General features: G+C 40.2%; 1 protein-coding gene across 5 annotated transcripts in view; it reads left to right on the forward strand.

Annotated features, from left to right (window-relative positions):
• Positions 1–25613, forward strand: part of LOC125019203 (protocadherin-15-like) — a 180733-nt gene that overhangs the window by 24593 nt on the left and 130527 nt on the right. Inside the window, exon 1 of one of the 5 annotated variants that reach the window (XM_047603765.1) lies at positions 12424–12562. The exons of the other annotated variants lie outside the window; for them this stretch is intronic. The gene's annotated coding sequence lies outside the window, so the exon portion shown is untranslated. Of the gene's footprint in view, positions 1–12423; positions 12563–25613 lie in introns of those variants that run through there. 5 annotated transcript variants of the gene reach the window in all.

The following is a 25613-nucleotide window of genomic DNA, read 5'->3' on the forward strand; positions in this document are numbered from 1 at the left end:
AGCTTGTTTCCCCTAATACAAAAGGAAATTATGAGGTGTTTCAAGTGGTCCATTGTATATCAAGCTTACCTTAGTGCTTTCCTGTGTTTCCAAAGCTCGGCTAATTGGCTGCACTAGACAGCAAATATATTCAATGTATTTGCTTCACTCGCAGACCTGTCATGATCGAAGTAGTTAATTATACAAAGCAAAACAATTTTTCAGACGGATGTTGCTCCAAACTCAATTAGGCGAACATCAGAGAAAGTGGAGAAAACCAAAATATACAAAAGACCTTTTTGGTTCTTATACAACACAGTCAGAATGGATGTTTATTTACAGTTTAACACCGTTTGTGCATTTCTTTCATTAAAAACTGAACAAATTACACATTTAAATGAACGATAATGCAAAATGTCATGCACTCGTGTTTTAGACTTTTACGTTTTACGCACAACATGCTTCTCTCACTGTATCCAGTGCAATGTGTTAAAACGGGTTCAGCTTCAGCTTCTGTCCAGGAAATTAGGTTTCAATCAGATACGAGAAGAATCGCAGAGGATCCGGCACAATACATAACCTTGCACAGTAGAAGGCTGCTCTCTATCTCTGACAACTTCTGGTGTTTGTAGACTAGTTACTGTATGCATCAGTGAACTCTATAATGGAGAAAGAAGACACAGGGAGGTTATCTGAGAAAGAAATTATGAATTACTTCCATATTCTCCAGATGACTGTACTATTTCCTGTAATATGGTACATCTCTTCATTTATTTCTACTAAGATGCTGTTCATTAGGAACTGAAATTTTAATATTTTGGTAGTATCTAAGAAAAAAAAATGATTCTCAGATGTTTGTGTGCACGCTTGCTTTAGTGGTCTCTACTCGGCTAGTCAATTACGCTGTGATTTTGCTCTGGTGGACATCTCGGAGACATAGTGAATCAGACAGGATGGACCACTGAGGTTTTTAAAGCATTGCTCTGTTATGTTTTATTAATGACCCTATGATTCACCCTGACGTTTGCTGATGCTCTCTGTCTCAAGCAAATCTCTTGCCATCATAAAACTGCTTGTCCAGGGTGCACCTGGTAAATATTTAAGGGGCTCGCAGAGATTCCCTGGTGTCCCTGGCCCAGATTGTGTTGTCTTTAGGGTAAGAATTTTACAAAGGTCTGATTTTAGCTTTTAATCCTGCGGTGGAGCGTCGACTCAGAAATAAACTTGCGGCAATTATTGGAGTGTAGGAGTATTAGCAGCCATTTCAGAGTTTCTGGGAATTCTTTTAATCAATGACAGAAACATTGCTAAATGTAGCTGTATTTACGTTCCTGGCCTCGGGGTCATGGCTCATCTCCCTGTTCATTACTGTTACTGCAGCAGTGTCTCGGTTCATCCTGATGACTCTATTTTTTTTTTTTGCTTTTTTCTGGACTGAGGTGCGGAACCAGCAGCACATCTAATAATAATCAATATACTGGGGCGAGAGAGGCGTTTAGAAGACAAAGTTGTTTACGGAACCTGCTGCTTGTGCAAAAAACGAAAACATTGTGCTTCTTAAAGCATCCTAAATGAATGATGTGACTGACAGACAACTACCTGACTAGTCAGGTAAAAAAAGCTATACACCAGAAATCAATTGGTTTTGAGGGTTGTCTGCTGAATAACAATGACTCGGATCTATGCCTGCTGGAACTGAAGCTGTGATTTATGTAATTATTGGTAAAATGGTTATAAACCAGATTATACAGAGACTTCACTGATATTAGTATATTCAAAATCCTTGCCATGCTCCAACTGATGTAAGATTTCCAGTTTTAAAGGAGGATTTTAAAGTGTACTAGATGGAATTACTGAAATATTTTACAGATGCACATGACGACTCAATTGTAAACATTTCAAATTCCTTTCACTTAATGTCTCCAACCACCTCTCGCAGTTTCTGACATTTCCTTGTTGTGCAAATGGGGAAAAGGAAATCTAGTGTTGAATTTATCTTTTAGTCCATCACTACTGAAGGCCAAGTAGCTTCTACACTCAGGAGCTATGCACACAGATTTGAAATTCACTCGGTGAGTGACAGGTTTGGAGTTTGTGTGTGTGAACTGAAGAACAAGGAGGAAGGAGACGAGAGATGGGATAAACAAAGAGACGGTGGTGCAGGAAGTGGGGCAGGTACCACAGCGTAGAGGAGATTGTTGGAACGTAGAGTGCGAGATAGAGCTGACGGGGTCCAGCACGTGGGGGGGGGGTCAGATCAACAATTGGACATAGGAGGCTGAGGCTAATGGCTCCAGCACAGTGATCTTGATTAAAAGACTAATACACTCCTGCACCACATTATAAAACCGACAATGAAGGTAATCGTTGTTTTAAGTCCACAGCTGAGCCAACAATGGTGACTTCATCTCATGATTAATCACATTTGGCATTGTTATCTTTCAAAACAGTCCCTGCCTCTTTGTGGGATTTCTATCAGGACAGAGGAGAGAGAGAAGAGTGTGCCTCTGAGGCAATTCAATTCAGTGTTTTTCTACTGCTTTACTGTAACAGTAATATAATCTCCCTCCTCTTGCCTTGAATACATCTGTCGGGAAAAAAAAACAGTAATCAGTAAACAGTTTCCTCTGCGTCACACCCCTTAATGGGATGTAAAAAAAATGGCGGCATGTTTATGACTGTTGTTTCACTCATCTCCAGTGTCAGTTTTTTTCTGTGTGTGTGTGTGTGTGTGTTGGTAGTCGAGTAACCTTTTGTGCAAACTGCTTTGGGGACGCATGTGTTCTCATGCTGCTTTTCTGAATGCATGTTCAGTAAAAGATGTTACGGGATTGAGGGCAAGGTGACAGGCTGGGATTTTGTGATTATCTGAGTCACTGCAGTAAACTGACGTCACCTGAAACAGGTGCAATCAGACTCGGGTGATTTGCAGAAACAGCACAGAGATTTAGAGGCTCCTTTATCAAATAATCATGTTTGGCGTGCCTCATTTGGGGAAATGTTTGCACACTTTTGTTTTTTAAATTTTCATATTGAAATTCTAAATATGTCGCGCAGAATCGGTACATCCACAGGTGGGAGTCAACAATTATCACAAATATGGCAGCATCTGTATGTAGGCTAGTATGGCAGACTGAGAAAGATGGCAAAGCAATCAACAGCGGAACATTATTTTTTATGGCATTTTATGCCTGTTTAATTATTTAATTTAAATTATGTAAGGTTTAATATAGCGTTTTATGTGGTTTACATTGTTGAAAAGAAAACATTTCAATTTTCTGTTAAGATTACTGTTGTAATTGTGTTCGTTGTACTGCCATAATCTAATGAAAATAGTTTTCATTCTAACCTTTCTTCATGATCCAGGCTTTTTTTAAATAAGCTGACTTGTATCTTGGCCTATTATTGGCTTTTTATTGTTCTTAAGCGCCACTATTGTTATTGCCACTATTAGTCGGTGAATCACTCCACTGGATACCAACAAAAAAAGAGATGAAAAAAGTCACCAGTTTATGTTGCTACATTGTCTGTAGTGTTAGCCAGGCTGTTCTTATACACAAAAGAATGTGACCAAAGTTCATTCACTGATCTCTTAAGAAAACATTTATATAAAATATTTTCAAGTTCTGCTAAATGCCTTTTCTTTTTCCTTTGTTTTTGCATGTTCTTTGGCTAAGTTCTTGTTCTAAGGCCATTTTTCTGACAGTTGTCTGTCTATGGCCCTGCTCTGTCTTCAATGATTTCTGCAACTTGAGGTTGTGGAATTCTTGGAAATGGGTCCAATCTACTTTCTACTACCGGCTCGGCTTGATTGCCTTCGCGAAAAGAATTCATAAATGCCCGAAATTGCGTATTATCCTTCACAAACTTGTGTGCATGTGCGCTTGCCCTCAGGAAACTGGAAAGAAGTGAACGCGGAAATGAAGACGCCGCTGCCACTTGGGGTGTTTGCAGGTGGAAATGAAAGAGGGATTTTATTTGTTGGCTGTGGGCTTGTCTCATATAAACACAGTGAGCCATAATTTCCTATCTGCTTAATGGGAACGGAGGTCAAGGGCATTTTTCAGTGAAAGGAAGTATATAGCTTTTGTTTTCTCTCCGTATCTGCTCTTAACATCTTTATCTTGGCCCCATCTCAGTTTTATCCTCCGATAGCATCTACATCCTTGATCTCCCGCATCTTATCTGCAGTGCCAGGCACAAGGAATGGCAAATCAAAAGGGAGAGATAAAAGGAGGACAGGACTTGTAGTATTTGGTGGATGGGGAGAATTGAGACATAAATGGTGTAGGAGAGAAAAGGGACTTTCTAGAATAACACTTTCATGGCAAATATAGAAAGACAATGACAAAAGTATGCATATCGAATTAATTTTTCGATGTTTAAAGCCTTTCTTCAGAGTATCGTTTAGGTCTTTATTCCTTTAGATAAGTGTGTTGTTGCTGTCTGCTTTTGGATATGTACTGATTAGCGCTGATTGGTAAAAGATGCACTCCCACCTCGATGCACAAATTTTAACCCTAATTGATGCTCAATGTGGTAATTGATCCAATTTTTCAAACTTGTTTGTCAAGTTTTGATGGATAATAATTCCTTTATCTGAATCTGCTGGAAATTTGAAGAGGTCGTCTGCTCTATTAGGTGCTAATGGACTCTGTAGAGGCTGGGTTTCTTCTGGAAATTTGTAAAAGTAGTAACCTGTGGTAGCTATCAAAAGAGCTCTCTTCCCACGATTGCCAAGGTGCACTCTGAAGAAAAGAAGAAATGGGCAAGAAGGGGATAAAAAACAGAGAGAGGGAACATTTCCATTACAGCCCTCCGTGTTGGTTTCTTTAGCCTTTGGGATTCCTAGTGCTGGTGCTTTAGTCCCCATGTGATCCAATTATCAAACCCCTTTGGCTTCTATGCCAATGTGAGACATGGCTCATGAGTATCTGTCACACAGCAGCGGGGCAACTCGAAGAAAGAATTACAAGTACTAAAGAAGTAGCCATGCAGCTGGCTTCATTTCAGTTGTTGGAATTTTACCTATTTGATGGTGTTTCTATATGACAGAGTTTTCTTTGTAACACAAAGACAATTATGCCCTAGTTCAGCAGATTCTGTTTAGTGTTTCAGCATCTCTTAGTTCGTTGTTTTGGTTCCCCTCACCACTATCTTCAGCTGTTGGTTGTTTGTGGCTCTTTCTGCCTTAAGTTTTGTCTTAAGTAAGTGAAATGCATGATCAATCAAATTGAGATCTGGTGATTGACTTTTGCAAAATATTCCACTTCTTACCTTTTACAAACTTGTGGGTTGCTTTTGCTTTATGTTTTGGGTCATTGGGCATTGTCCAATATACTTTGCTGCATTTGGCTGAATTTGAGCATAAAGTGTATCCCTATACACTTGAGAATTCGTCCGACTGCTTCTGTCATCTGTCACATTAGAATTAGAATTACAAAACCTGTATTTGTCACACAATGGGGAAATTGCAATTTGCAACAGCATATGTAGGGGCAGAAGAATAACACGAACAAAGGGTAGACTGTTTAAAAGATAAATAATGGGATGATAATAGAATAAACAATCTACAAGTATAATATAGATATAATAGAGTTGTACAGAGTAAGTAGTGAATGGTGAGAGTGTTGAACCTTGAGGAGTAATAATATTGCACATATTACAAATGTTCATGTTCATTGTGGAGCTTAACAGCAGCAGGAAAAGACCTTCTGTATATCCTACACACAGCGAGGGTGAAGCAGTCTGTCTCTGAAGCTGCTCTTCAGAGATGTCAGGTCACCCTGCAGGGGGTGGTGCTCATTGTCCAGCATGGATGACGGTTTAGTCAGGACTTTCCTGTCACCCACCTCCCTCACTGAGTAGCCCAGCACAGAGCTGGACTTCCTGATGACCTCGCCCAGCTTCTTCCTCTCCCAGCAGTGCGCAATATACACAATGACTGATGCCACTACAGAGTCATAGAAGGTCTTCAGGAGTGCCCCTTTGACTCTAAAAGACCTCAGTCTCCTCAGAGGTCAGTCTGCTCTGTCCCTTCTTTTAGAGCGCATCAGTGTGGTGAGTCCAGCCCATCTTCTTGTCATCAATAAAAAACTAGTGAACCAGTGCCGTTGGAAGCCCTGCATGCCCATGCATTGCACTGCCACCACCCTGTTTTACAGAAGATGCGATGTGCTTTGGATCATCAGCTCTTCCAAGCCTCCTGAATTTTTTCTTCTTCCCGTCATTCTTGTACAGGTTTGTTGTAGCCTCATTTGTCCAAAGAATGCTGTTCCAGAGCTGGGCTGGTGTCGTTTGATTTTAGTTTTTTGACTAATCTTTTTGACTAAAACAAAACTTATCAGTCTCCAAATATATGTGGACCTAACAGTTAATAGGCACATCTGTCCACATCAAATCAAAGATTGACAGCTCGTTCCCACTGCCCCCAAATGGCCAAAACATATTGCGTGCACGGCTTTATGTAACAAGTAGGCTATTCTTGCTCACCTTATTCTTTTGTTCTGATCATTAACGTGATGTGCCGTCTCATGTCTACCCCTTCAGTTAACCTCCCTGAAAGCCTTTTTAAATAGGACTCCTCATGCAGAAAATTCTTGACAGCAATAAAATATGAATCAACTCCAGGTCTGTACTAGAAATGGTTACACAGTTCCCTCAAATCTGGAACTGGTGGGATTTTTTTTTTTTTTTTTGCACTTTCAACTCTATCACTGTTAGATTATTGCTGGCATTTCAGTTTTTATTCTTGTATTGCATAGAGTGTGGCCTATATCAGTAAGAAGCAGGGGAATACCACAAAATATTCAGCAAACGAGTCAGTTATTTTAAATCAACCCCCTGTGCAGACTAAAGCCTATGGATATTCTGTGCTATACTGGTGAGTCATTTGCAATGCTCTTGCCTCCACCCCCTGTTGTATTTTGGTTAGAATGACTGAATGACTTGATATTAAGTGTTTGTAAGACCTACCTGCTACCCATGTCATTGGAATACTTATTTTATCTCTTGTTCATTTTTGTGTTTTTTTTGGACCCCTCTCTTACGCTATCTTGTTGGCTTTCTCTGACCTCCCTCCCTCCCTCTTGCTCCCACTCTCCCTCTTGCCCGCCCGCGGTCTTAGTTGCTCTGACCTCTCAATATCACACAAGCTGTCTGTGCCAAACTATGAATGTCCCATGACACTTATTCGACTCAGACACCCTTCGGCATTTCCATTTCCACGGAGCCAGTTCCAGTTTTTATATGGGGGTTGGGGTCTAGTGTAAAGCCTGCATTCAGAATAGGCTGAAGTTGAAGGCACGGTAACAATGGGCCCTAAGCAGAAATATGTGTGTTTTGAGTCTGTGTGTGCGTCAGTGTATCTTTATTGTCTTTTGGGAGGCTGACCTACTCAGCCATGAAGGCTATCTAAACCTTTTCTCTTAAACCAATTCTCTTAAACTACCAACCATCAGCTTTCAAACACCTTCACAGTTGCAAATATTGTTATATTGTCATTTTAAGGTCATTCCATTAATGTCTTTCGTACTTCTTTGAGATTAATTATTTTCATTCATCACAATATATGGTTAAAGGGCAATGTACTGTGCTGATGAGGAGTAGAAAGGTCACCAGTAGGAGTGCTTGGCGTTTTAGTGCAGTTGAGACTTTCTTTCAGCACCATGGACAGCACCAGTAACTTAACTGTGTGTGGGAGGCTGCCTGCATTTGTCTAACGGGATGATTAAACATGGGGACTAATGTCAGTGTTGTGAAGTTCACACTTCACAAGTGCTCAGTGTTCACACCGGCTGACACTATTTCATGTACATAATTCACTATTTTGGATTTTAATCTACCTTTACTGCACTAGTTCATGTTTCATTTGTGCCTTTTCTACAGAACCTCCTCCCACCTAACCCTCTCAGCTCCTCGTCATTACCACTGCCCGAGCTAAAAGAATTGATGTTTACTATTATAGAATCACAGATATTACCACTGAAAGCCAGGGTTGTTGATTCATAGTCATACACTTTGCTAATGATTTCTTGTGATCATCATTCACTTGGCGTTGTATCCCGAGACTGGTGTGATACTTCAGCTCCATGTGTTGTTTGAGATTTGTTGCAGATGATGTTGGCTTTGTTTCAGCAAACCCAGAGGCAACGATTTGCATAAAATTGTTCGATTTATTTATTCATTTATTTATTCAGCAGAAGGGGCACAGATTTGTTCTTAAAACTCCTAAAGTAAATTGGTTCCTCTACTGGTAGGTGGTCTGTCTGAACCATATCAGGTGCCGTGAAACAGTGTGTGTAACGCTCACGTTCATTTGTCGCAAACGCATACCTTCACTTCACCTTTCACCAAAAACATGAGCAATGTAAGAGCTCTTTTAGCACAATAATGCCCTACACATTTTATAGCCAACAATCTCACACACAGAGCTATTGTATTTTTATGAGAATGTTGGTTGAGGCTCTCATATTTCTTTGGACTCTGTTGGGAGCCTTGTGTAAAGCAGCATTCTAAAGTTGCAGCTTAAATATTTTAGAAAATATGGCTCTAATTTATGTCTGGGTTCTGGCAGCTAAGTAACTGCAGGTTGGTGCTCTTTAGAGGCTTCATCATGAAGTCCAGTGCATATGGCTCCAGAAAATATACTGGGAGAGGAAGAGACAGAATTTGTCACTGTGCTGGGCTCAAAAAGTTAGTCATCCCTATCGTACCATAGAATTTCCTCACACTTCGCATCACACATCAGCACTTCTGAAAGGTGTCCTCTCTTCTTTTGACCTGTGGTGCTTAGTGCAGTAAATGTGTTGTATTAGAAAATACAGCCTCTAAACACACATAATAATGGATACAATTGCAGGCACAAGTGTAGAACTGAGATTTCAGCCCCATCATCTGTTTTGCAGCTTTAGATCTTTGTGGCTGTACATGCATTGCTGTGCACAGTCGCACACTCCTGTGGGACTGCCTAAAGGGAGCTCACGGGCAGGAGGATTTGGGGACTGTACAGCTGAGTGCATACTCCCAGACCAGGGAAATGATGCTTCAAGAAGAAGAATTGCTCCATTTGTCCTGAGTGGAAAAACAATATTCAATATGAATCTTGCATTTTTATACTTCTGTTTCTCCTTTTCCTGATTTTTCTTTCACAAGGCTTGAAGCATCACTGGGGCTGCTTTGATGAATTTGTTGACAGTATAACGGACAAACTTAAATCAGCAAAGCAACATCAAAGAGATTTCTGAACGAAGTCATCCAAGGAAAAGAGTTCATTTTCTGTTCATTCACGTATGACCATGTTCGCTGAGCCTCTGAAAGATTTATTGTGCCATTGATTCAATGAAGCTCAAGAGAAGTGCACACCACCGGCTGACTCAAACCCATTTCAGTTCAGTTGCACATTTTCATGTTGACTATAGTTTTTTTTTTCTTTTTTTGAATTTCACATTGGTGAAATAAATTGATAGTTCTAAATGATGCTTCAGATGTCCGAAAAATTACCCAAACACTGCCTGTCCAAGTCTGAAAGCATCCAGTTGCCGTACTAAAACAACTCTTTTTCAAACATTTAAACTAAACAAAACCATTTAAATGGGTTGGCAAAATGATATGAATGTACTGTACCATTTCTACCCAAAAAATTGTTAATACACATTTTCTATATTTCCCAAATGTGAGATGAGAAGGTGTTCTTTGTGAACAATTAAACCATTGCTTTCTGTCACTGCAGGCAGTTCTTCTAGGCAAAAAGCTTTAAAGAAATGACTGAAGGGCCTGTGTTAATGCGACATCATTAATAGGAGTTTCCCTGAAGAAGACTCGCCTGCTTAACAATGGAAACCTCAGCTGAATACAAATAGGCAGTGTACACCATTCGTAAAAGGCCCTGCAGGCTTCCCTGGTTGTACAGCAAAAAGCCACAAACATCGATACAACTCTGAACGTTCTCAGAAGAATACATGAGGCCTCAAAGTCAACTCTCCTGCTCCTGGTTAAAAGAATTCTGTGCATGTATAATTAGTTTTATTGAGAGCATTGGAAGTTTTAGCTATGTCATAATTATCCAAATCTTGCCACAGAAAATCGTTAATAAAAGGAAGGCTGTTTCTGTGCTTCTTTTTATATAAACACTTTTATCGTGGCCATGCACAAAGTTTTTGCTTTGCTTTTTTTCTCGCTCTCACATCTTTCTCATTCTCTCACATGACTGTATAACTTATACTTGCACAAACACATACATTTAAACATATATACTTTAATAGACAATACATCCTGACATAGAAACTTCAGTAGGCCTATTTGTAGTGTTGGTTTGGTCCTAAGAAGACTTCATTGGAGTGAAGAGATGAGTCTTTTTCCCTAAGAGCAGAACATCCATTAATCGCCCTGCTCTGTGGTGTGCCTTCCGTCCTGCCTGAACTGTGGCCCTTCATTTTCTGTGGAGCAACAGAGACGGTATAAGAGGGAGAATTAGTTCTGTGGTCAGGGCTGATTATTGGAGAGCTTTTGCTCAAAGCTTTCCTCATACCAAAAACAAGATAGGCCAAGTGGAGGTAGGGCTTAACCCGGATTAGCTCATCATGCTCTTTCAGGATACTATACATTCTGTTTTTTGTTTTGTTTTTTTTTTTTTTGTTTTTTTTAAATAAATATATCTATTTCATAGAATGTTTTACTAATTGTGCTTTCAAGTGATGTTGATTTTTGACACATTCACAGAAACATGATGGACGTTCATAACCCTTAGCAAACGTTACAGTTTTGTATCTCCCAAGCTCCGAACACCAGAGTTTTAAGCAAATACAGAAAATATTCTGATTTTCTGACATGTTTTCCCCTGGTCTGTTCCTTTTCTCTTTTGTTGTCATGTGAATACTTGAAACGGCTATCAGTGTCTTGTTCAGATGCTTGACGCAAAAATCACATCTAGTTTGTAGCATCCTAATTGTTTCCACATTCCAGCTTAAAAGCACTTGATCTCACTGAAGTTAGAAAAACGACTTCCCAGTGAGATCGAGGAACGCGTGAATGAACCATGAATATGCAATTACCTTGTCCTGCAGTGACTCCTGATAACAGGTCTTGGTGTGTCGTTTTAGAAATGTGCTGCACGTCTTTTAAAATTAACGACCAACAATGATAAAATAAACAAGTATAGCTGGGGTTCTTTTGAACAGGAAGATGCAGCCCCTGCCAGTCAAACTGACTTGATAAACCCACTGATGAACCTAAGGTCCTGAATTATAAATAGTAAAGAAAATCTACCCATGTTCATTTAATAAAGCTTCAAATGTGAGTAATTTAGGGAGTTGGTTAAATCATACATTTCTTAAATATCACTGGATCGGTGCTATTGCTATGGGTTTAAACTGGGTTGTTATGCAGTGTTGCAGAATGAATCTCTCTGAATAATGGATATCTTCCAGTTTCACCAGTTTGAAGTTGGTACAGAAATACCAATGGGATGCAACTATGCCATGTTGGAACATTCGGATTTATAGGACCCCATTTATGTAGGGTCACAATTCAGTCTGTTCAGCTGTCCAGAACATCTGCTGTGGCAGCGATGATGCGTGGACCCGAGAGTGTCACTTTAATTTTCACAGATTAGATGGTTGTGATACTCCTTTTTTCTATGTAATTTGAGTTTATTGTCACTCCCTCTGCTTTAGTTAAAAGTCTTAATAGATGCTGGCAAGCTGTTCATATTTCACTGAATTGCATTTACTGTTTGAGAAAGGTAATGTTATATGTAATTTTCTTTAGAAGAATTGTCTGATATTGAACTGTGGGGTGACATGGTCTTTGTGAGAAAACTGTGTTACTGAATATTATTCAGCAAAGCAGCTAATTAGAGTATATTGATAGAGTTTTATTGTTGTTTGTTATAGGGAATAAGGCTATCGGGCTATAGCTATAGGGAAGAAAGCTTCATAATTGTTGGAAAGTGACGTCTGAATCATAGCAAACTGCGTCCAGGGGTATTATTTCCAAGCTCCCATTAGTTCACACACAACAGAGAAATGGGTTTTAATACTGAAATAATTGGCAGCCTTTTAATGGCCTTCAGTAACTATAGTTTAACAGATTGAGAGTATGGCATTAACACGGAGTAATAATTTATGGATTCATTTGACCTTCATGTGAAGGTTAGAAGACTTTTATCCGTTCTCCATGTCTAGCATGGGCACAAGACATCCTGTTGAATGTAATCCATCTTTCTCGGGGAGTGTGGACCGGAGTTAAGTGTTAGGTGCATGGTGGGAGGAGGGGCAGCGGAGCTTTAGCCGGTCTCACCTTTCATGACCGGTGTAATAAGATTACCTGCTTTACACGTCACGACCAGAGAGAGAGGAGGGAGAGAGAGAGAGAGAGAGAAAGAGAGGGAGAGTTACTCCGTGTTTTATCTCGCTCTGGACGACCTACAGTCCTCCGGCGCAGTGCCTTCTCTTGCTGTGTCGGTCTCAAGACAGGGGGGCAACTGATGTGCCCTTGTGCGGAGGCAGTAGCTCAGCCGGTATTAGTGTCTCCTTTGGATTGATGAAAGAGCTTTTGTCTTGAGCACATCTAAACCTAAAACATGGTAAGACGTTCTCTTCTTGTTGGTTTTAGACGACCGTCGCTACAATTTACGCGCGGTGAGAACCACGCGAGCGCTGCGATACGCACGCGTATGCCAATATTCTCCCTGAGTAGCGGATCTTTATGACCGCGGAGTAAGAGCTCGCTTAGGACCCTTACATCGCTGCCAGTACTTTCACGGTATCATGTCGATTCCCTGCCGTGTAATGAGTAATCCATTGGCAAGACGCAGACGTTCCCCTCAACTCTGCCCTGATCTGCGCTTCTAATCTCGGGAGGAAACCTCTTGAAGTTTTTTCCAAAAACTGTCCGGAAGCATCAGCGCTCATTTTGGATTCAGCGGGGATGGCATCACATTCATGATTGTAATTAACTGTAGTTTGGTTTAACTCTGTGTGAAAATTTTGAAATATTTCAATTTATAATCGTTTTTTTCTTTTTCTATGAACGTTATTGAGTGCATCAATCCCACAGCTGCATTTCTTATCAGGAGACTTTTGTATCTGGCCTCATATGCATATCAATAAGCATTTTAACATGCATATTCATGTAATAACTTCCCCTGAGTGTGTGCAGCAGCCCATCACGCTGCGGGACGTGATGCATACCCCTTCAAAACTTCATTCTCTGGCACAGTCTGGCTTTTCACTGACTCACACAAGCTTTTGCACAGAAATGTAACAAGGCTGATTTGGTTCTGACTCATTTTTTTTTTTTTTTTTTTTTTTTTTTTTTTTTTTTTTTTTAGAGAGAAACCTCTTAACAGCCCAAAATGACTGCAGAGTGTAGTCACTGTGGACCAAATATTCTGCATGCCTCATGTTGCAGCAGAAGCCTGCAGATAAAGAAATGTAACTCTAAATGACTGTGTGAAGTGTAGACGGGATATTTCTGAGGTGTCATTTTAAAAATGAGGAAACCGATCAGCCTGACTAGAATGTCAGCGAGTAACACTGGCTATGTGTTTGCATCATTTTTGATGGCATTTGGGGCTTAATTAATTAAAAAATGATTGCATTGCTGCTTGGGATGATTTAGATGACCAGAAATATGCTTTTACCTTAATGGACATTTTTCAGATGTGTATGCAGGAAAGTCAGGGGTGTGACAGCTGCACTCTTGTTAGCCACTTGCAGTGATCCTCTCCCTTTGTCCTTTTTGCTGCCTTAATAAAACATGGTGTAAAAGCATTAAATATTACACAAGTAGGTCAAGTTAGGTAGTTTATTTTAATAATACTCTTGAGCACCGCTCAAACTGATCATTTTAACTATGCCTTTTTAGAACAATAAACAAAAAGTAGATTTGTTTAAAACAAACAAAAAAACGGACAGACTTTTACATTAATAGTACAATCCAAGGGTAACTTAAATGCTTTACCTGGTAATTATACACAGAGATCTTCCCCTTTATGTTACACTTTCAGCTTCAAATGTAGAACAGTAAACCTGCTACAGTGTATGCACAAATGTGGAGGACCTTGTAGTATTCATAAAACACATACAACAGGTTTTAAGTTATTCCCACCAAAACATGTTAGATGATGTGAAACTGCAATAGAGACTTTGGGCTTTATGTTAGATTTTCTTTATGACTGTGTGTCTTAGTATGACAAAGTATGACTTATATGCTTTGGCGTCTGATATAAGGTACAGTATATAGCTTTTTATTTTCTATTTTTCAATAAGATGGAGGACAGTCAGCTCAGGGCGTCGTCTGTTTAAATATTAATACAGCGAACAAAGGAGGATATAAAATACTCCACTAACTGAAGTGAACCAGAGGGGATACATTAGTCAGTGGTGAATTATCCTTAGAAGTAATGGAGTGTCTTGTTCATACCAAAGGATGAGGGATGTGGAAAGCCCAGTGGGTGTGGTGCTTATAAGTAGCAGTCAAAATGACACTAATCTTCCCACTGCATGGTCAGCCTCAACTTTATACGGCGGGTTATTTATTTCAGACGGTGCAGCTTTCCAGTGAACGCCATGGCTTTCCACGTCACTTTGTCTCATCTTTCAGCATAGAAATAAACAGAGTCCTCAGTTCCCTCAGAGCCCTCTGGGTGAGCAGAGTGCAGTCTTCACCTCTTTATTACATATGTTAACAACAGGCAGATGTGTGTGTGTATGTGAGATACAACAGTAATTAACAAGGGCTGCAACACTCCCATAACTGACTAATGATCTAATCTTGTCTGTTGCATGAACGCCCCACACATAATGCATTCTGGTGCTGGAGCAAATAAGGCTGCACTAATTTTGCAGCCCTTGAGAAATTAAGGTATAAAACAATCTTGGGAGTTTTGAACGGGCTCTAATTTTAGGCTCATTGTGCTGTTCTTAACTATGTGACATAAGCTGTTGCTGGTTAAACGTAGATGTCGGCAATATTCTTTGTTTTAGTTGTATTTTCGCAAATCACCATCTGGCTTCGGCTCTGTGGTTCTCAGTGAGTCCATTGGTTTCTACTGAAGCTGCAAATCTTTCGTAACAGTTCACACAGAGTAAAAATGTATTGGGGATGGCAGTACGTCTGCCTTAGAGTTGATCCACAGGTGGTTGTTTACAGCAGAAGACATATGTGAGGTTGGTGTTAATTCTGATCAAGGGCTATGTTGTATGGAGTTATAGTGTGCTAGACTGTTTTCCGACATCAACTGACGTCCGTGACACAGAAGAATATGCTACAGTATAACAGATGTTGGATTCACTGGCATTACTTCTGCATTCAGTTTGAAGCAACGCATGAGAACGGCATGAGTGAACCAAAACTGAAAGGTTGCATGCTTGAAAAAACTAAACAAAAACTAAGATCTATTATTTATATAATCATATCTCATGGATTTTGGCTGGGTATTATTTAAACGCTTGAGAAAGCACCTGAACCTCAGGTTTCGCAACATGAAATAATGGTGAATTATTAAAACGGGATTTCATCATAGAATAAGGAATATTCCCGCCGCAGTGTATTACTACCATAACCTACTTATCATTCAGCAAATATGACTTTATTCATATGCACAATGGACACCTCAGGGCAACCATTTCAATATTATTTGATAAGATACTCGTGTGTAGTGACGCCTGAAATGATTTGGGCCCAAGTGTGTGGTGGGAGGAAGAGGAAACGGGAACCTCTGTGGAATGTTTTCTTCCTTTTCCTTTTCACTTTCGCCTTGGTGCTTCAGTTTCCAATGACGGTATTTCACAGATTAAGAGGAGATGCTGCGGGTTGTAAGCTTGTGTTGTGATTTACTGTCGGTCTCTCTGTTTCCATGCGGGGAAGGGCAGGTACTGCACAGCAAGACCACCATTATCAGATCAGCAGCTCAGTGTCAGATATCAGAGGTAGTAAACTCTCTATTTCATCTCCACCACCTGTGGTGGAATGAAGCGAATGGAATGTGCCAATAGAAACCATTAGTACTGACTCTGTAACATGCTGCAGTGAGCATGGAAATGACTCCAAGGCACAGGCGTGGTGTGCTGTGGGAGAAGATTGACAGGTGTGATCTCTGCACTAGGGGGGCGGCGATGTAAAACAGCATCCGTAACAATGCGATGGTGCCATTCTTGGGTAGTGATATTTCCTTAGTCTCCCATCACTTTCAGTCTGTGACCTCGTATCACTGCTTCTCACATCCCACCTTGCCACATCTCTTCTGTCTTGTTAAATATAAATTTGGTTTGTTCGCCAGACCATTTCTTATATGTGAGAAAACTAATTGAATTTTTATCATGGACGATGCCGTTTTTGCGTTCACTCCATGAGTTCCATGTTGTCGATTCTCTGGCCTCAACTCACCCTTCAACTCCAGTGTGAGAGCTTAAACAAAACATACAGATTAACTCTACTGGTGTTGGGGGGGGGAGAAAAATAAGCAGAAGGAGTGAAAGTCAGTCACCATTAATAAGCTTACAGAGCGGAGCAATAAAGTTGGCAAAGATGTCCTTCTCTGTCTTGATTAAATGTGGACGGTATTTTTTTTTCCTCCATTGATATTCATTAATTTTATCTCAGCTTTTAAACAATTAAAAGTTTACTTTGTATTATCTTGGTTAGTTACTAAGTTTCTTTTGCATTTCATCCGACAGTGAGATGAGCAGTCGAACACCATCTGAAAGATGAATTTAGGGAATCTGCATTATTTATGTGTTTGTTGTGACTTTAGCCAGACTGGTTGTGTTCCAGCTGTGAGCTGTTGACTAGAGAGGGGCTGGCATTACTTGTGCAGAAATTCCCTTGAGCCATCCTTTAAACCCTGTGGTGTTTTGCAGTATTGAACTTTGTGATTTATTCTGGCCATGTTTCTCACCATTACAGTCCGTTGTAAGTCACACCATTACATTTTGAAGCAATGAAAAAAGTCAAAGTAGGTCGTTAAAGGAGAAAAGCAAGAAAACTACATTGGGGAAAGCAGCCGAGCCGAACAATCTTGTGGACACATTTTGCTTGGAGTGTTGCAGAGCAATTTAATATTTATGTGTCTAGCTAGCTAACAGAATGGTTTGCTGATAAATTAAGTTGCATTCAGTTTGAGAAACTGTCACAGAGAGTTAATCCAACACCATCTCATGCACTGGATGTTATTCTGAGCTAAGAAGGATATAACTGAAAATCATTAGAAGGTGTTTACACTCAAAGCAGATGTGGAGAAATGTCTTGTTTCGATTATGGTGTGAACACATTAGAAAGGGTTGATGGAAAAGGCAAGATTTGGTGGGGAAAAAAAGGCATCTCTTTTTTTCGTGTAAGCCTGCATTTCTGTCATACATAGTGAAGGCAACTGTTGTTGCCAATTATTTTGGGCCCCTTTTATTTTAAGGTTCTTCTCTTCTTCTCTGCATATTACTGACATGTTTAATATAGCATGTTATATCACTGTCTACAATTACGTAGCCCATTTGAAACATTTGAAAATGTTTGCTCAGATTCGCCTCACAATTGCGTGGAAGCATGGCCATTAATAGCGAGTTATCTTTTTTTATTGTATCTGTTTTGCTGAAATAAACCCAGTTCCCAGCTGCGTTGTCGGGATGTCTGGTGTCAACAGCTCTCTTGGGATCTAATACCGACCTGAGATTGGGCTCTGATTGGATCGAAAGGCACATTCATTTTCTCTATTTTAGGGATTTATTTCAGTGAATAGGGACATTGTAGTGCTCCATCGTTGAATTCCTACTTGGCTCTGAGTCGCAGACAGCATACCAGACGTTATCCTGTAAGATGGCTCCATAAACTTGTTGTTAGTAAGTTGTGTGGGCCACAACACTGGCTTTGGCTTTGCACTGAGGGTTCAATGTAGTAACATTTATATGCCATGGCCTGTTTTCTTCTAAGGAAAAAAAATCCAATTTAGTTTCATTAGTCCACAAAGCATTGTCCCTATAGAGAAATTACTTCCACTGATGTAAACCAGCTCTAAAGATTCCTTATATGAGCCTTTAGCTGTAACTCTGGTTCTTTAAGCTTTCTGTGTTAGGTCTTTTGCTTCAGCTTTGTTGAAGGTAGATGTTGGCAATTTGAAGGTGTCATGTAAATGGCAAACTCCAGAGTGTTTTTATGAGACCAATTAGCTCCAACCCGCACTTTCAGTCTTCTTCAACTGATTCATATCCACGTTCCATCCCCTGCCTCCAATTAGCTTTCCAGGTGTTGTTAGCATAGGTGTGCATGATTTAATTAAGTGTTCACTGTAGGTGATTAAAATATATTGTGTGTTACTAGATGAAATAGTTTTTATTTATTTATTGTAACTTGGGTGAAGGCCACATTTAAGGCAAATGTATTCACTTATTCTGTTGTATGTTACTAGCAAGTCTTTGCTGGCACATGAAAGGCCCATTTCAATACAAATGAGTGCGCTTTGTCTTTTATACCAGAATCCTTTGAAGCATTTGAGGCAGTCAGAGGAAGTTACCAAAGTGAGTAGATTGCATTGTGTGGTGGCAGACATGCCACTTCAGCAAGATTTTAGGTGAAGGAAATGTAGCGTTTTTTGGAGTAAGAATAATACTGCCCACCTCCGATTTCCAAAATCTGGCAGTGGCCAGCAGTATGAATTTGTAGGAGTGGTTTCCTGAACTTGGAAGGTCAAGTACAACAATAGGATATTTTATTTTTTTGAGGTCCATATTGCAAGCCAGGCAGCAGTATTCCATTGTATTGTTTGAGAAATCATCCTCAGGATGGATTTGTCATCCATTTTCTGCAGTACAATCTGTCCAGTCCGTGTTTTTCTTTCACATTGATCTAGATAAATGCACCACAGTGACCACATTCAAACATTCATTTTAGGGTTTTATTTTTCTGTGTGGGGATTAGTCATTCCATTATGTGTTGAAGCTTTGAGACAAACCCTGTGACAATCACAACCACGCTGCGATTAGCAGGGGTAAAAGTCATCCATTGAGGTGAAGGATTTACAAAAAGTCAAAGGCGTTTTTTTTCTGGTTTTGTTCTGGCATCAGCTGCATGTGTTTAACGCCATGCGGCTAAGTGGTTCCTATTGTGCGGAGCGGTACGCCTTGTGACATGGATAGGATATCGTTGATGCTAAGCAGACACAGAGTGGTTGAGGCACCGTGTGGACTGAGTTCAGTGAGGGTTTAGAGATTTAGAATGTGGTCATGAGATGACTATGGCAGAGGGATTAGAACCTCTGAGATCTGTGCCTCACTCGCCCCGAATTAGTGCAAATGAGAGGTTTAGTGGACTACCAGGCCCTGTTGACATTAGCTGCAGCAGAATACATTAACTACATACTGCCCTGCATATTGGTTTACTTTGAACTACCTATTACGAGTTTATTTAATACTGTATGTGCACAAATCCGTGAGTGTATAATGATAGTATACCCTCCTTTTTTATCCATGTAATTCACACTTTCTCTCGCCTGCCCCACCATTGCTCCTTCATGTCCTGCAGCCATCTTTTTTTTTCCTGACACTAGGTAATAGAGTGGTATAAATGCCAGCAGTCCATTACTGCTTATCATCTGTTATCTCTTCTACTCTGTGCTATGTAATAGCTTGTATCAAAATGTGCAGTAATCTATGATTATAGAGGCTGTCTGATTGTAGATTCAACTTAAAGCCTAATCTACAGTGCTGCGGTGACCTATGCACGGACACTCTGCCTGTACTTGTATGCTTGTCAGACTGAATTGCTTTGTAACAACGCCACTCAAACACTAGCTGGCACTGTGTCTTTTTTGACAGTCAGATTAACTTTTTTTTTTACTTCTTGCTTCACTTTCCACTTCCTGCTTCAATTTTAAAAAATGGCGGCTGACCTCTTCAGTTAACCTTACAGATTCTTTAGTGATCCAAAACAATCAGTTTGCAAATCATGGCAATGGAGAAGTGGCCAGAAATACTAAAGCTGACATGTGCTACTAGAGGACCAATTGCAACTCTTGGGGACTGCGTCGCTGCAGCACGTAGTTGCAGTTCTTGGGATGTGCACGGTAGCTACAGAGCCAGGCTCTGCATCAGTTAACGCAGAAGCATAAATTGTATTTACATTCTCCAAACGGTGTGATCTTTACCAGGAAATATCTGCTTGTGTCTTTGGTTTGTTTTTCCATAGACTGACCGTTTTCACACAAAGAGGTAATAAACAGCAGCAGTAGAACAAACGGATAGCAAACAGATGGCCCAGAGGGTCGACAGAGATTAACTCATTTTTGAAACCAACCCCAAGTGGCCATTTGAGGAATTGTAGTTTTCTGCACCAGCTTCATTTTTCAGCCCTTGAGGTGTCTGTTTGGGGTCAAGCTGGAAAAGTTTCTTCCATCAGCCTAATGTTTTGTCTTGTGCAACACTGACTCAATGCGCATATGGCCATGACTTGGACCAAAGCGCAAGTGTTGTTTTTAGAAGTTCCAAATTCAGTACAAATACAGATTTGCAACTTTTTGCGAATTTCTGTTGTTTAGCGTTTATCTCCTCACATGCAGTGTGTGTTTTATGTACTAAGTAACATTGTAAACCTTTTGTTGATGCAAAAGGTAAGCTTTTATTCTAAAACAACAGTTGGACGTTTAAAATATGTGTCCAGTTAAGGTTTCATATGTGGCACTATTTTTGGAAATTAGCATACATAACAAGATGTGGACCCAAGTGCAGGATTAAGCGGTACAGAAGATGAGATGAGGAACAAGATGTGGGCATGTTCGGTGCAGTTTTTATCTGCACATCAAGGCCTGGTAACAGGAACCAGTCAAACTCCAGACATGTTTGTGACTAACCGGCATTCAAAAATAGATGGGAAATCTGTTGGCCATCATCACATTGTTATAGCATTTAATTTTGTCATGACAAACACAGGATGCCTAATTTCCTCTTTCCTCTTACTTCTTGTTCTTGCAACAGTTTTTTTTTTTGGTAATGTGAAAGTACATTGCATAAACAGGTGTGGAGGGTTTATCATGTTTAAACCTTCTCAGCCCATCAAAATAATTATGAGAGCACTTGAGGCCCACATTAAATCTTTCATTTTCTGCTAGCACCACCGCAAAAGCACATAATGGTGTTTATGGTGGTTTCCCATTAGGGTCCCGAGCCAAAATACCCAGGCTAAACACGCCAGCTGTTACGTTTGAGTTTGGCATTAGCACCTGTCAGCTCAGCACGCTTCTTCACCAGGAAATTGATAGAACACACCTCCTGACACAGGTGGGTTGGCACAAAAGTTACATAATTAGAGAAACCGAATGAACATTAACTGCATAACAGCTTTTCGATTCCAGGTCAAGCGCACACGGGGATCACCGCACGCACTGAGGGCTACTCTCTCCTATAGCCATATACATACAATGATCACTCACTTAGGAATCACTCATCTAATAATAGCAGTTACATCATCCTGCAGGGGGACGCACCTGCAGTATTGACGACTGAGGACACATGTAAATTGAGTTTTAGAGTAGTGCTGTAGGATTTACTATGAGCTTTCAAAAAAATTACTATTGATCATGTGATTACTTTTGTCTCTGTTTTTCTTTTATAACCTCACCTGCTTACTAGCTGTTGGCACCAGTGAGTTAAAAAGCATGAAAGTACATATGTTTTTTTTTTTTCATCACATCACATTTAGGCTTTCTAAATGTGTAGCAGCTGCAAGAGAGAGGGCGTTCATTTCTCTTCTAAACCATCATTTTTTTCTGATTCCATGTGGGGGGCAAGCAATACTTTGACAGCTAATGTTTCAGTTAAAATGCAATAGAACTAGCACTGTTTTTTTTTTATTATTCTTATTCTTATTCTTTCTTTCTTTCTTTTTCTTTTTTTGCTTTTGGTCAATATGACAATGATTTTTTGCCAAAGATGGATTAATACTTGCAAACCCTAATATATGGTCAGGTTTCCCCTAGCTCTTAATCAATTTCTCTTACTTTTGCTGTGGCATCATGAAGCAATAAGCAATGCATCAAGTGCATTATTCAAAAGCTTAAAACTACTCTGATATCTGCATAAAAGAGGCTGTTAATAGATTTAGCTCAAATACATTATTAATAAGGTGGAGTATTTGGGTCTGCTTTAATGCCATATGATAAATATGCAACATTTTGTAATATGGAACTGAAATTTGGATATGAAAAGGTTATAAACATGTTAATTTGTGGCATTTAAAAAGGTGACATCTTGGCGTGGAAAATGGAGAACCTAGGTGTAAAACTAATTTTTCATTTGCTTGCGACTTAGCAGATTAAAAAATGGTTTATGAACTGCAGCTGGTGCACAGTGAATTCATTACCTTTGAGTTTCCTTTGGTCATCACCGACCACCAAGATTTGTACACATAAGCATAACGTGTGCAGTAAAGTGATGCCAAGTTAAATTTGAACAGATGGTAAACTTGCGTTGCCTGGTGCAGGTGAAATTGGGGGGAGGGGGCTGCTGTGTAGGGTCTGACATAGCAGCGCAGAGCATGAATAACAGTATCCTCTCAAACGTCTCCTTATCTCCGTGATCAAATACCTTATTATAATCAGTTAATGAATTGTCTCGGTATTCGTGGACCGGTGTTGTGGAGTGTACAGATAAACACAGAGGAGGAGAGAGATAAGGCTTTAGCTGCTTGCCTGGATGTTTAGCCTGATCTGTCTCTGTTTGGCATTTCAAGGCTATCTCTAGCTGGGCATGAGCCATGTGCAGGCCAGACCGTTAGCCAGGGCTAATCACTCCCGTCATTAGAGCACTGGGGCTCTGGGGCTCCCTTGTTACCACTGATTACATTTCTCGGTAGGTAATGAATAGCTCTGCCTAGCTTTAGCGCCTCTAGTCGCACACACTTAACAATTGTTATATTTGTTTGCTTTTACCATACACTTTTTTGCCTTTTTTTGTGTGACCGTCCTTAAAGCTGCACTTACACTCCCTAGTTTTGAGTTACACAGTGTAGTTGAGCAGGTGGTGTTACATTACTGTGATGTCACATGTTGGAATTTGGGGCTGTTGCCAAGTTCAAGCTCAGGTCCGACATTGTATACTAGTGATGTAATATGCTGAGTGTCACATCGAACACAGAACAAAACGCAGAGAAATGTTTCTGATCTGAACTGTCTCTTTGCTCATTTTAGCTAGAGGATTTTTGCAGCAAAGCGCTGCAGCTTCTGTATATATAGCCTGGGCCACATCGGTGTTAAGATATTCCTAAAGTGCGCTGGTGTTTGTTGTCTTCCTGTTCCAAGCCCAGTGAGGAGACGTAGCATACAATATCTGGATATATTGGAACAGTTTCTTGCCAGGAGCTTAATGCCGTCTGTGTGTGCTCCTTTAATTGGGATTTACATGTGTAGATAACAGCAAATCTCCTTACAAAGCCTCTCCTCAAAACAAGCTGTTTTCCTGGCGCCTGCGCAGTCGTTACCATTTGCAGTGCACACAGTCTGTGTGTTCAGAAATATGGTCAGTGTGCAGTTGATTCAGCTTGCATGCAATGCAGGATTTCATGTTAAGGCAGAAAATGTATGGCATCGGTCCTTGTGCGTTCTGGGTTTCCCACGCATTACTAACCACCGCTTCATCCGCTTTAAAAGAAGGGAGCTTAAACAGACCAAATTAAGTCTCTTCATTGTCTCAGTTTTGACTGGGAACAGTAAGTACAAGGAGGAGCTCCACTCATTCAAGTGGTGAAGCCTTTAATGTTTGTTTTTAATAATAATAATACTGCATTGGATTTATATTGCGTTTTTCCAGATGCTCAAAGCGCTTACAATTGTATTGTATGCATTATTCATTCAGTCACACTGGTGATGAACAGAAACGTGGCTGCCAATCTACGCCTACAGCCCCCGACCACCACCGACATCACTCACTCGCAATCATACACCAGGGAGCATACACCTGCAGGCAAGGTGGGTTAAGTGTCTTTCCCAAGGACACATCGAACAGACTAGGGATAGGGCGGAATCGAACCGCCCACCTTTCGGTTATTGGCATGTGAACGGTCTTAGGTTTGAACATGAAGTTTTTGACAGAAATCCTTTGACAAGACACTGTACCCCAAACAGTAGCATGTTATTATCAGATTATCAGCATTTGAGGGTGAACGGAAGGTAGAAGGTAAATTCTGAAGTGGTGTGTGATTGCATCCACGTACCACTCAAATACATTACAACAAGCTGGGTGAAAGAGACTAAATTTTGTAATCAATAAAGCTAAAAAGAAAAGTAGTGGATTGACTGATCTATTAGTTGTTCATCAGAACAACTCATCTGCAGCTGCTCTTCAAGGTACTACGCCAAACGGCATTATGCCATTTCTCCCTGCGTTTATGTGGTTGTGTTTCTGTGTATAACTTGTTTGTCCTGGAACCTAATTTCTTGTTGAAAGGAAAGGTGACAAGTCACGTATAACGCACCACCACTCAACTTATAATTTTAGCATATTTTGCTGAAGAGTACATTTGGAAAAGGAGATTTGTTGTTCCAGGGTGCACAGAATTATGCATAACAGCTCAGTGGCTCTCCGCCAACTAAGTCAGTCTGGACAGGTGAGAGACAGAACATGCTGCGTAGCTGTAGGCTATGTGTTTTTAATGAATGCAGATGGTGATGGTGGAAATGTGCGAGAATTCCAACACAGGTGCAAGCTGGGTCAAGTTAGACGAGTCGCCTGAAATGCCTGAAGGGATGATAAGAGTGTTGATGAGACATAGTTTTACCACAAATGTAAATTGGGAAGCTAAAGCAGACTACGCACACATATGATGGATCATTTTAATGTGTGGGAAAAGTACAGCATTATATCTATTCTCTAAGCACTTGATCAGCTGGTCAGTATTTACTATATAAAACAATTTATTTCCTAAGTATTTGTTGCCTGTAAAACAAAGTTTCCCGTAGTGATTTTCATCTAAACTTGACAGGACAGTCTGCTGCTATTATAATTCAAATTAGGTTGTAGTACGGTTGTAAACATGGTGATTAAACACTTCTTGAGTATACGCAGCCTCGCACTATTGTGTAAAATAGCATCTGCTGATATCTAATTTATGGAGCCATGGGCTGCTATTATCTCCCAGGTTTTACGAGTTAGATCTGTGCATAATTTACAGTGCATTGTTTTTCATCCTGATCAATTGGATGTCATAGTGCCCTGTACTGTAAATGGAGGAGAAGTAGGTGGATGAGGAGCTGCTCAAAAAGTAATCTGTTGATTTATTTTTTTATTTTTTTATTACTCTGATGAACCCTGAATTTTCATTACCTGCACTAAGGGGAGGAAGCTGATGTCAAATCTCTTGAGAAATGGCAGTATTCACTGGTTGGTATTCGAGGCATCCGGTTGTTTAATGTTCAACTTGGTTTTGGATTCCAAGGAATTCGGTGCCAAATACTTTGAACAGGAGGGCATAAACCTTGTAGTCTACTGTATCTCACTGTATCATGTCTTTAGAAGAACACTACAACACGCAAGACATTCCACAGTGTAGAATTATTAATTTGAAAACCAGAAGAGTACGTCTGTATCAGTCTGTTAGTTTGTCTACCACATTGATATCGCGTTTACTGACTTTGAGCAGATATCCAGATGATATGA

This window comes from Mugil cephalus, chromosome 13 (genome assembly GCF_022458985.1).
Source record: "Mugil cephalus isolate CIBA_MC_2020 chromosome 13, CIBA_Mcephalus_1.1, whole genome shotgun sequence".
Classification (NCBI taxonomy): domain Eukaryota; kingdom Metazoa; phylum Chordata; class Actinopteri; order Mugiliformes; family Mugilidae; genus Mugil; species Mugil cephalus.